Source organism: Nylanderia fulva, unplaced genomic scaffold, assembly GCF_048542155.1.
Source record: "Nylanderia fulva isolate GAGA-0341 unplaced genomic scaffold, ASM4854215v1 Scaffold8, whole genome shotgun sequence".
Lineage (NCBI taxonomy): Eukaryota > Metazoa > Arthropoda > Insecta > Hymenoptera > Formicidae > Nylanderia > Nylanderia fulva.
In genome coordinates, this window is record NW_028190916.1 from 6,157,125 (window position 1) to 6,170,883 (window position 13,759).

The 13,759-nt window shown below is 27.6% G+C and overlaps 1 protein-coding gene across 1 annotated transcript in view; it reads right to left on the reverse strand.

Moving 5' to 3' along the window:
- The window catches only part of Con (leucine rich repeat protein connectin), a 163,830-nt gene that overhangs the window by 21,421 nt on the left and 128,650 nt on the right, over positions 1-13,759 (reverse strand). The window contains 1 exon segment of the mRNA XM_085489224.1: positions 9,220-9,299. The gene's annotated coding sequence lies outside the window, so the exon portion shown is untranslated.

The window sequence follows — 13,759 nt, forward strand, 5'->3', positions numbered from 1 at the left end:
GCATTAGTTGTACCGTGACTTTATTTCGCAAATTACTGTATTTTTACTATTCACCATAAAACGTATACATAATATATGAGAGAATTCGTGTTTTCCAAAAGACGCGTCGCGTTCACGCGAGGAGAACCGAAAGGGAAAAGACAAAAAACCGAATCGGTTTCGCTTCCCCTGACAGAAATAATTTTTCCATATTTCTCAAGGAAAAAAGTAGCAAAACCCGATATTGGTTCTGGATATATTTCTGCATGTATATGTCAAGTCGTTCCAGTAGAGGATCGTGCAGTTAATATTATATGTTTGAGATAGAAATCTTTTTTTTGCTTAACAGAAGTAGAAAATATTTATATTCCTTAATAGCGTTTTGCGATAGATCAATATTAGGAATTTTTTTTTCTTTAAATCGTCTTTCGATACATTTCTCTCATTTATGTTTTGATTTATGATATTTTTCCTCCAATAATTTTTAAAGAGATGTCCCTCATTTTTATTAACATTAAAAATAGAAATATATTGATACATATTACTTTTTAATTTTTATACAAAATTATTTCTTTTATATTTATTAATTATATTATATATAAACATGTTTTTCTCTTCTTTATTTTAAGATATTTATTTTATAAAAAAAAATCCGCCAAGAAATAAAGTCTATTTAATTTTATTTCAAAGCTAATGAAAAATTGAAAAATTTTTTCGTTAATAATGAATAAAGAATAAATGGAACTTTTCCATTCATATATTTTTCTTTAACAGCATACAGCGTTTATTTTATTTTAGTAATTAGAGTATGAGATAAAAATAGTGACGTTTATTTATTAATTCCGTTCGAAAATAATATCTTTGAACAAACATCGACAATTTTTCATTATTTAAAAAATAGCTTTTTTATTGACCAGTTATGAAACTGAAACTTTACATCTATAAATTTTTTTCGCGAGAAAGTACTTTCCTATCATTTGTTATATGCAACATATTGATGATGAATATAATTTCATGTAAAGTATCTATATTGCATTTTGATTTTCTTTTAATATTTTTAACAAAAATTTAAAAAATTATCTGCATATTTAAAAAATTCTCTTTTAAAAATTAGAAAATTCTGAATAGTTTAATCAAAATCTAATAAAAAATTTACAGCATTGCGAGCTACATAATTTAATTAAAATTTGATAGACGTATTTAATCCGATGGTAAAATAACTTAAACAATTTTTTAGAAGTGCCTTTTTGCAAAAATTTTTATTTTCTTTTTTGTATTATATCCAAACTCAATTTTCGCTGGCAAATATGTCTGATTTATTTCCAAGCATCAAATGAAATATTGTCAGATTGTGCATAATGCAATAGAGTGAGAGAAATAAATAATATATATTTATTATATTGCTTACTTATGTTATAAATTATAGATCACAAATTTAGACAACAAAGACTATAATAATTCACGAAATTAATTATAAATATCATGAAACTAGCTCAAGCTTGTATCAAATATAGCGAATTGTGAATAATTTACGTAATTTTATCAATAATTAATTTCTATTGTCAAATTAATAATAGCCGAACACAATGGACAAAATCTAATAATCAATGCTTTTAATTATTAAAGCAACTCTATTATTTATCTTGAAAAGCGTAGAAATAGAACCGGAACATTTATCTATTGAAAATTTAGCAAGACTTTCGACGTGAAATGCAAATTTAAATTTAAACGAGCTAGAGAGGGTCAGAGATGTGTTAATTTCGAGGGAAATTAATTTTTCATTGAAACTGATTAGCTGTCGTGCACAGGGTATAAAATTTTCCTTATTAATCGATTGGAGATTTTTCTACGAGTCATCATCAGTGTTTCTTCATGCTATTCTCCGATATACTTGTTATTATTACGATTACACGTTATTTTTATCTCTCGAATGTTCTCGATTTCCTCTCTATTCCGTCTGAATCACCTCTTCTACTATTTGATGTTAATTGAGTAGCCGAGTATTCGGCCGTCGCGATTAATTAGCAGTTTCCCGTTTACTGCTTTTCCGCGTATTTTTGTGTGCGAATATTCACGCCTGGCGCCCAATTTTTCCTACAGATACAATTAGTTATTATAGCCTGGGGATCAATATAATCAATAGATCGCGCCGAAGGTGCAAGAACGATGCGTCACTTGAAATTGCATAGAAAATTAACAATCACCATATATATGTACAGTGTATATTTTAAATAACGCATACTTTCTCAAAAACCAAGGCTTCTATTAAAAAATATTTTATACAAAAGTAGAATTTCAAGAAAGATGTTTTGTCATAAATATATAGTTTCATTCGATTTTATTTTTAAATAGAACCACCATAATTTTCTTACACAAAATCAATTCCTTATAATATTATATTTAGCATAAAAAATGTTTAAATAAAATAATCGAAAAATAAAGGGTTTATGGTTATAGAAATATTTTATGCTAAAATCTTACCTTAGTTTTATAATTTTCTGTGTAGAATAAGTAGATAAATTAATTGATGTAAGAAAAATATACTTTTTTTTTTAACTAATTACGTTTTTTTTTACAATCAATTGATTTATCTTATTATTCTATGCAAAAATTATTAAAATAAGATTATCTAAGTTATTTCATATATTTTTTGGTAAAATGTATCGGAATAAAGTATACAATATCTGAAAAACTATTTATTTTTCGACTATTCTACTCTAATAATTTTTAACATCAAATATTACGAGGAATCAATTTATGTAAAAAAATTATGTTAGTTTCGTTTGTAAAAAAATGTAAAAAGAATAAATTAAAAAATAAGTTCGAAATGTCAAATGCTTGCACCTGGAATAAAATTAATATACTCAGAAGCAATGGTTACCCTCTTGATCTGATTTTTAACAAAATTAATCATCGGATAGAACACATCATATCTAAGGGGAGCATTATAGAGAGACAGGCCAACATAGAAAGAACAAAAAGTATAAGAAATGACTCGGTCAATAAAAAATTCTTTGTCATTCCGTATATAGATGGGATCTCAGAAATGATTGTTTCCTCGGTAAAAAATAAAAATTGTATGGTAGGGTATAGATGTCTCAACAAACTGGATAATATTATTAAAGCGCAGAAAGATAAAACTAAACATCCATGCAATTCGAATGTGGTTTATAAGATCAGTTGCAATAATTGTAATGCATCTTATGTAGGCCAAACAAAGAGGCAATTGCAGACGCGAATAAAAGAACATAAAAATAATATTAGGTTGGACTCAACGAAACATTCATAGGTAAGCATACTACCAATTGTAGGGGATACGTATTATAATTTGGACATGCGTTGATCGGTAATTTTTTATAAATCGCAGCGCCTACGGAACGGGTTAATTTCTCGCATATTAACGATGAAACTATCCGAGATCTGAACAAAATCAGGGATCATATCGAGGCGAACATTGTTGGACAGGACGGATTGAAACACGCGTTAATTGCTCAAAAACTCTTGATTCTGAATAACTATAATTAAATTTCGATATTATGTGAATTGTAAGAATTTATATTTCAATAATTATACTGAAGAAGACCGCGTGCGGTCGAAACGTTTATAGAATGATTGTAATTTGCGTTAGTTTTAATATAATGACTGTAGTTTTATAATTTATACATGTAATAAATGGTAGTTGACTGAACATCTCGAATATTCAGCTCGATAAGTTGGCCTTATATTTATCACTTTGTTTTCAATATACGAGCGACAATTGTATTAATTTATAGAAAATATTTATATTCCTTAATAGCGTTTTGCGATAGATCAATATTAGGAATTTTTTTTTCTTTAAATCGTCTTTCGATACATTTCTCTCATTTATGTTTTGATTTATGATATTTTTCCTCCAATAATTTTTAAAGAGATGTCCCTCATTTTTATTAACATTAAAAATAGAAATATATTGATACATATTACTTTTTAATTTTTGTACAAAATTATTTATTTTATATTTATTAATTATATTATATATAAACATGTTTTTCTCTTCTTTATTTTAAGATATTTATTTTATAAAAAAAAATTCGCCAAGAAATAAAGTCTATTTAATTTTATTTCAAAGCTAATGAAAAATTGAAAAATTTTTTCGTTAATAATGAATAAAGAATAAATGGAACTTTTCCATTCATATATTTTTCTTTAACAGCATACAGCGTTTATTTTATTTTAGTAATTAGAGCATGAGATAAAAATAGTGACGTTTATTTATTAATTCCGTTCGAAAATAATATCTTTGAACAAACATCGACAATTTTTCATTATTTAAAAAATAGCTTTTTTATTGACCAGTTATGAAACTGAAACTTTACATCTATAAATTTTTTTCGCGAGAAAGTACTTTCCTATCATTTGTTGTATGCAACATATTGATGATGAATATAATTTCATGTAAAGTACCTATATTGCATTTTGATTTTCTTTTAATTATTTTTAACAAAAATTTAAAAAATTATCTGCATATTTAAAAAATTCTCTTTTAAAAATTAGAAAATTCTGAATAGTTTAATCAAAATCTAATAAAAAATTTACAGCATTGCGAGCTACATAATTTAATTAAAATTTGATAGACGTATTTAATCCGATGTTAAAATAACTTAAAAAATTTTTTAGAAGTGCCTTTTTGTAAAAATTTTTATTTTTTTTTTTTGTATTATATCCAAACTCAATTTTCGCTGGCAAATATGTCTGATTTATTTCCAAGCATCAAATAAAATATTGTCAGATTGTGCATAATGCAATAGAGTGAGAGAAATAAATAATATATATTTATTATATTGCTTACTTATGTTATAAATTATAGATCACAAATTTAGACAACAAAGACTATAATTGTTCGTGCGAGTGTGTTGCCGAGCGTGCGAACCGACATGCACGCGCCATCTCTGAGATCGCGGCGTCGCTCAGAGCATCGATTGATAGCAATCATATTGATTTCCGTTTAGATCGATATCTGATTAGCGCGGTCGTCCCGTCACTTCCGTAGTGACGAGGAAGAAGGAAGCATTCTGGAGTAATCCTTGAGTCAGAGTACACGTGTTCTGTATCGCTCTCAGTAACGTATCAAATAATAAGTCGTTCAAGTCATCGTATTATATCTCGTATATTAATTTTCTGTCTATCGTGACGAATTAGTTGTGTACATTTGTGATTGTGCGGAATAAAAAAGACCATTGACTGTTACGAAGCGCGAGTGATTTATTTCCCCGCCTCGTCTATTGTCGCCGCGTAAAACCACCATCTTTTTCCCGACCACGTGCGCCGGTATTCCCGCGCTCTCTCTCTTTAGTATTTTACTGAGTTCGCGAACAATAATAATTCACGAAATTAATTCTAAATATCATGAAACTAGCTCAAGCTTGTATTAAATATAGTGAACTGTGAATAATTTACGTAATTTTATCAATAATTAATTTCTATTGTCAAATTAATAATAGCCGAACACAATGGACAAAATCTAATAATCCATGCTTTTAATTCTTAAATCAACTCTATTATTTATAAATGATAATCCTTAAGAGTCGCCAGTAATAAATAATGAAAAGAATATATTGATCCCCTGATGTATCCCCTAGTATTGAGATTATCTATTATTTATCTTGAAAAGCGTAGCAATAGAACCGGTACATTTATCTATTGAAAATTTAGCAAGACTTTCGACGTGAAATGCAAATTTAAATTTAAACGAGCTAGAGAGGGTCAGAGATGTGTTAATTTCGAGGGAAATTAATTTTTCATTGAAACTGATTAGCTGTCGTGCACAGGGTATAAAATTTTCCTTATTAATCGATCGGAGATTTTTCTACGAGTCATCATCAGTGTTTCTTCATGCTATTCTCCAATATACTTGTTATTATTACGATTACACGTTATTTTTATCTCTCGAATGTTCTCGATTTCCTCTCTATTCCGTCTGAATCACCTCTTCTACTATTTGATGTTAATTGAGTAGCCGAGTATTCGGCCGTCGCGATTAATTAGCAGTTTCCCGTTTACTGCTTTTCCGCGTATTTTTGTGTGCGAATATTCACGCCTGGCGCCCAATTTTTCCTACAGATACAATTATAGCGTTTTCGATTGGGAAAAAGTTAGTGCGCACCAGTGCGCACTCAGTTCATACGAACACTGGACAAGTTCCATGGGTTGCACTGAATAGTGCAGGTGAAAAAGAACACGCCGAAATTTTCAGTGCCACTTGAGTTGACTAGATTCCGGGAAGAACGAAAAAGTAACCTCGACATCTTGTGTTCAGTTAAGTAATGATTTTTATTATATGTAATTAAATATAGAAGATGATCAAGAATATCACGTATGACAAATATAAAAATTATTATTATTCAGTATAAAAATGCTATTACATTAAGTACATTAATTATATTTTAAAAAAGGGTATAGGTTCGATGTTTATATAAAAAGATATAACACTTACGGTGTCATTATTCATTTTTTTCACACATTCTACATAATTTACAGTTTTTGGAATTATTCTTTTAGTTCGAAGAGTTGTAATTATTTCTTCTTGCTCACTTGAACTAGAAGAAGATTCCAAAAATGTCTCCAAAATATTAAAGAGAGCCAAATCCGAATTGCTCATTATGTCGAATTTTCGTTCAAAAGAATGCCCTACTGCTTGCATGCATCCAGTGCACTGAACTGGCACCGTCAAAATATCTCGTGCCACTTAGTGCGCACTGAGTGCGCACTATGCGAGTGTTGTGCGTTCAAACGAACACGCAACACTAGCCAAGTGCGCATTGGCACTACCAATCGAACACGCGCCTGACATTCAGTGCAGCCAGTGCACCCCAATCGAAAACGCTATTAGTTATTATAGCCTGGGGATCAATATAATCAATAGATCGCGCCGAAGATGCAAGAACGATGCGTCACTTGAAATTGCATAGAAAATTAACAATCACCATATATATGTACAGTGTATATTTTAAATAACGCATACTTTCTCAAAAACCAAGGCTTCTATTAAAAAATATTTTATACAAAAGTAGAATTTCAAGAAAGATGTTTTGTCATAAATATATAGTTTCATTCGATTTTATTTTTAAATATAACCACCATAATTTTCTTACACAAAATCAATTCCTTATAATATTATATTTAGCATAAAAAATGTTTAAATAAAATAATCGAAAAATAAAGGGTTTATGGTTATAGAAATATTTTATGCTAAAATCTTACCTTAGTTTTATAATTTTCTGTGTAGAATAAGTAGATAAATTAATTGATATAAGAAAAATATACTTTTTTTTTTAACTAATTACGTTTTTTTTTACAATCAATTGATTTATCTTATTATTCTATGCAAAAATTATTAAAATAAGATTATCTAAGTTATTTCATATAATATTTTTTGGTAAAATGTATCGGAATAAAGTATACAATATCTGAAAAACTATTTATTTTTCGACTATTCTACTCTAATAGTTTTTTACATCAAATATTACGAGGAATCAATTTATGTAAAAAAATTATGTTAGTTTCGTTTGTAAAAAAATGTAAAAAGAATAAATTAAAAAATAAGTTCGAAATGTCAAATGCTTGCACCTGGAATAAAACCATGCTTACGACAAGACATCCCTCTTTAAATCCTACATGAAATATTTGCATGAAATATTTTTCGATGGAAGCCTTGATTAAAAAAAAGAAAATAGCAATGTGTTATTTGAGATAAGACCCTCTGTATATTATAGTGTTCAATACTAATGCCTAACACGAATATTAAATACATATATTGCGCGCGCGGAGTTTATTCGAAAATATAATATACAATCTCGGCTCGCTCGAAAAGTTATGAGGGTAAAGCCGTGTGACTCTCTCAGCCAGGAGGTTGTTTGCACCCTGCATTTAATATCGCGCATTTAATTCCCGTAGGATGTATTTCAGGAAGGAAGGCGACCAGCGTTAAGGTGAACCTGGGGTTGCCGCGGGTATGACAACCCCGGCTTTCAGCCGGGATTTCCTGCATGCGGGAACGAAGACAGCGCCCCGAAGAGGCCCCGGAAGCTTGGTCGCGATGGTAATTCCTGGCGCGCAGGGAGAAATTAAGGGACACCCGAACAAAAATGGGACAAGGAGCGAAGCGTGAGACGCGTGATTTAAGTCGTAAGCGGCGAGATAACGCCATCCTCAGCGCCGTAATTTCGCCAAGACGAACGATTATTGGACGAACTTCCGCGCATATAATGCGCGACGGTGCTCCCTTTACATCATTTTTTTACGTGTCAATTCCAAATTATATTAAAATATTTCTGAAAATTTGGAAAAGTAGAAATAACATGGATTTCCTCTTTCGAATTAATAAATATGTATATATTATGATAAAATAAACTAAAACACTTAATTAATATTTGACTAATGCTCCCTTTACATTATTTTTTTACGTGTCAATCCCAAAATATATTAAAATATTTCTTATTAAAAAATTTTCAAAAATAAATTATAAATATTTGTATAATTATTATTTAAATATTTATTATTTATTATAAAATTTAAATAACTTTATAATTGATATTAATTAATCCATTTTAAACAATAAATTATAAATGTCAATTTAAAATATTAATTAATTATTTAAAAAGTAAATTAATATTTTTATTAAAAAAATTAGAAAATATATTATATATATATTTATTTTTTATATTAGATTTACAGTTAAAATAAAAACGAAAAATCAGCCGTTTTTATTACATCGAAGAAAAAAGATTTATCAGTTCGAATAAAAGGTTAACAATAAAAACGATAGAATTTTATATTTTTCACAAATCTATTGTTGATTTATAGTGCTAATAAGAATTGATTTTGTTAATAAAACTTCTTCGCTTGATTATAAAAGCATTGTGTCTATTTTTATTGTGAATTGTAAGAAACTTCGGTTGTAACAATGAGTCACTTTCTGTGCTATTTATTTTTTCCCCTTTCCCCAAAGCTTAAACACACACTTATTCTGTGTCAGATACAGGAAGGAAATGCAAGAAGAAAATGCAGCTAAAATGAATAGCTCTATTATGTTTCTATGTCTCCTTTAGAAAATGCAACATTAAAATAAAAGCTTCCGACACTTTTCTCAAGACACTGTTGTTATTTGTAGGTTTATTTTAGAGAGCGAGCTATTTAATCATAATTTAACTCTGCACAACAAGTGTGAACATTTTCATTATAATAATTGTTCAATAAACTTACCTGTATGATGTACGTGAAAAGATATGCGAAGATCTCTCACCGGAATCACTGTCGCGTCAGAGTTCAAATCTCCTTCGTATCTGTAAAAAAAAGTTCATTATATTTAGTACAATTATTGCAGTGAAGAATTATTATGCGAACTTATTTATATTATCAAAATATTATTTAATATTGATTCATACATATATAAAAAAACACACAGAAATTTAATGTTCACAATATTTTTTATATTCTTATGTTCTTTATGTTCTTTATATAAATTTTTTTGTTATTGCCACCAAAAATATATATAATGTTTTTTTTTTTTTTTACGAAAAATAGCAATTATAAAAATTTTTGTAAAATTAGCTAAAATTTATAATATTTATTTATATTAATAATATTAAAAAAACACACAGAAAAATGTTCACAATATTTTTTATATTCTTGTGTTCTTTATATAAATTTTTTTGTTATTGCCACCAAAAATATATATAATGTTTCTTTTTTACGAAAAATAGCAATTATAAAAATTTTTGTAAAATTAGCTAAAATTTATAATATTTATTTAAACATAAATCTTTCTTTATTTAAGGTAATACAATGTATATAATTAATATATATAATATATCTTAAAATTATAATGTAATGTGTATCAATTTGGAAGCCGAGATTGTTTAATTTTGAATTATTTTCCCAAGATATCATTTTTCGACTTAAGTACACGATTCAGTTTTTTCAATTATAATTTGCATATTAACATGCTGTCTTCATTTCATAATATTGAGAAAGACATTAGGGCTGTGAAATGTTCGTCTACATTAGGGGATCAGTTTAGTGGGGAAGTTGGAATTTTCGTCGGCAGCAATTAAGAGTAGAATTTGCAAATTGCGCTGTAATATGCAGTGACAAAGAGGTAAACGTCTGCGAGATGGTGTAAGAAAAGGAGAAACAAAGCAAGAGAGAAAAAGAGAAAGAGAGAGTAGGAAAGGATGAAGGGAGAGAAGACAAGATTAATAAGTATGACGAAGATATTCGCGCGCAAACTATAATATCGCGAGCAGAGAGAGAGGAGCGGCATTTAAGATGAAATATATACGAAATACGATGCAATGCAGCGAAAGATATATCCTGGTGATGCCAACTAGAGAGATTAGATCTCGGGGTGATTCGTTTCGAAATTAAACTCGCTTTAATCCTGCGCAACTCCTACGATTAATCTTCCCGCGTACTTTGGCTTACAATGTTCTTAGATTCCAAAATAGCTTTGCTTCTTTTATATTAACTTCGTAAGCGATCTGTTGAGCTGCAAAATTAGCTTTTTATTTTTCCACTTTGCGTTTGCCTTTTTTTTCATAATGTTTCAAATACTTCTTTATTCGATCTATATTAATATATATTTGCAATTAAAATGTTACATACATTTAAATTTAACGTATAAGACGGGCAACAAGAGCCAAATCGCGGATGACAATGCGTTATCCTAACGAAACTAAATAATTTTTCGTTAGAATTAAATACCGGTGCACAAGGCACCAAATTTTACTTGGACACGGCCAAGATTTTTAAATATGAAATAATCTCATATTTTGAGATTTAATTTCAATACCCCTTTAACCCCCCTACGGAAAATAAATAAATGAATGCAAGAGAAAAATATAGATCCGAAAATCGCTGAATCGGGAATCGAACCCGAGACCTTTCGCTTGCCGGGCGACTGCTCTTCCAGCTGAGCTATTCAGATCCTTTCGATTCTATACTTTTCTCTGTTATATAAATATATATTAATGTTGGTAAACAAACGCATTTTTTAAGCCAGCGTGTATCAAATATAAGAGTTTTTAACAAGGCTCTGTAATATAAATATAAATTTAACGTATAAGGCGTCTTATACGTTAAATTTATATTTATATTACAGAGCCTTGTTAAAAACTCTTATATTTGTTACATACATTACCTATATATTACATTGTTATTTTATTATAGTTAATTAATTTTTTATTATAATTTTTTATCAAAATGTTATTATAATTAATTATAATTAATTGTTTTTTAAAAATAATGTTTCAAGTATTTTTTTATTTGTTCCATATTAATATATGATATTTGCAACTACAACATTATATACACATATATTACATTGTTATTTTATTTTAATTAATTTTTCTAATTTAGGTTAATATATTATTTATTATTATTTTTTATCATATGTATTTTATTATATAATACATATATCATTTTTTATCAAAATGTTTCATACGTAACAAAGCGAAGTTGTATGTCTGAAATAGTTAGAGATGGAAAAGAGTCACAAAATAAAATTGAATGGTTTTATATAGACACTTTACATTTCTATTTATTCTCTATTGGAGTTTTTGTGCATAGAAACAGCTATAAAATGCAATTCTATTTTTTTTTGTTTTGTAAATGGAACGCTTTTTACATTTTGAATGCATGTTGAATACTTGTAATTTCTTATTTTATACAAAACTATTAAAAGTTCCATTAAGAAGCAAGTTACTTCACAACTATATGTATAATACATTGATGCATAAAACACAATATAAAAATATTATATAAAGCTAATCTAAAATTATTGAATTTTATCTTGATAATGTTTTTTTTATATTTTTTTATTTCCATTCCAAAAATTTAGCTTAAAAAATTACCTTTGCGTGGAAGAGATAGCTTGAATAATCATTTGATTATTTCATCTGACATGTACATACACATTGAGAATTTTTTTTATAATTAAATAAACGATACTAAAATATTGATTCATCTATTTTATATATACATATATAATGGAAGCTTGGAAAATTAATGGAGAAAGTGCTCGAATGTTTTACTAAAATTGAATAATAAATGTTCTTATAAAAACAGAAAATTGTGTGTGAATTCTCGAGTGAAGAGTTTAACTTAATAAAAGTTTTACTTTTTTTATTTCTTATTTCATCTTTCTTGTTTCATTTTTCTCACTTCGCGTTTCCGATTAGTTGCCTGGATATTGGAACAGCTGTCGCCAACAGATTAATGGTCCATTATCCCGATTTGCTATCTTTTCGATTTCTTAAAAAGTGTCATTTTAGACTATTAAAAAAAAAAAATAAGTAGACACATAAAGAAAAAAAATAGTTGTGTAAAAAAAACGTGTTTTCTAAATAATTCGAATAAGTTCTTAATACAGACAGTCGTTTATCTTAAAACTTTTTAATCCGACGAATTTAAAGATTTTTAACTTTATACATAATGCTAGTATAATATACCTACACAACATTCACAAGTTTATTAATTTATTACAATAATATAATCTTAAAATAATTTTAATTTTAACTAATTTATTTCATTCATTGTACTTTATTTTTATATGTTTAACATTATATTTTTCAGACATTATTTGACAATCCACAACACGATAAACCATAATATAATATTTTTTCCCTCACTGTTGACATATTAAAACGCAAACTCAGTTTACTCATTGTTTCATATTTTTAATCTTTTATTTCCATTGAAAAAATCTAATAATGTCAGTTCTAGAGATTGAGTTGGTCGCAACACTTGTCTGTTCTGTCCAATCAAGGGATTTTTTTTATTAAAAACTGCGGTTGTAAATATGGAAAATGAGTTGGACAGCTGTCGTGCTAATAAAATATTATAGAACAAATATTTAAAGCTGTATTTTTTAACAGAACTGGTGGTTTGATAAAAAATGTGTCTTTCCATTTTTAATATCATAAAAATATTATAAATAAAACAATCCAGCTAAGTGATTGTTTTTTATTTCACTACAAATATTACATTTTATTTTTTTTTAATCTTTACCAGAATATTCTAAATGAATCAATATGTAAACGGAATTTATCTTAACGTAACAATCGTATTAAGTTTGTTATGCTAATTTTACTGTTTCTCATTCAAATTGATTTAATTGAATTAACGTGAAGATTCTCAATAGCTATCTCTAAAATCTTAATTGCATTTACTTTATACATTACAATTTTAAATTTTACAGAATTTTTAAACATTCAAACTATGTATTATTTTCTTAAGATTTTGTAATTAAATTAAAATAAACAGAGGAAATAATTGTCTGAAGTCAGAAAATCTTTTTGTACAATCGAATAACTTTTAAATACCGTCAATTTTCATCTTTGTAGATAAAACTAATATTAAGTTTTCATTCCTCTTTCTTTCTCTCTATCTTTCTATTCTCTCTCATTCTGTTTTTCTAAACATTTTTTCGCTCTATATCTCTATAAATTTATAAATAACTTGCATTAAAAAATTGCAAAAAATTATCCACTTGAAATCAGGAAGAAAGAATTAAAATAAAGAAAAAATAGAGTACATAAAATTTAAAGTCCGATAAGACTTAATTTCATATTTTAAAGCGATCAGTTGACAGATTGAAAATTTAAACAGATTGACATTTTTCCACCTATTTAATGAAGGGGGGGGGAGATTTCTTTATAAAATTAAGAAAAGCAATAAAACAGACAGACAAATAAACGCGATACAAAACTGCACTCGGCTAAATCATTGCTAATTTCTGCAATTA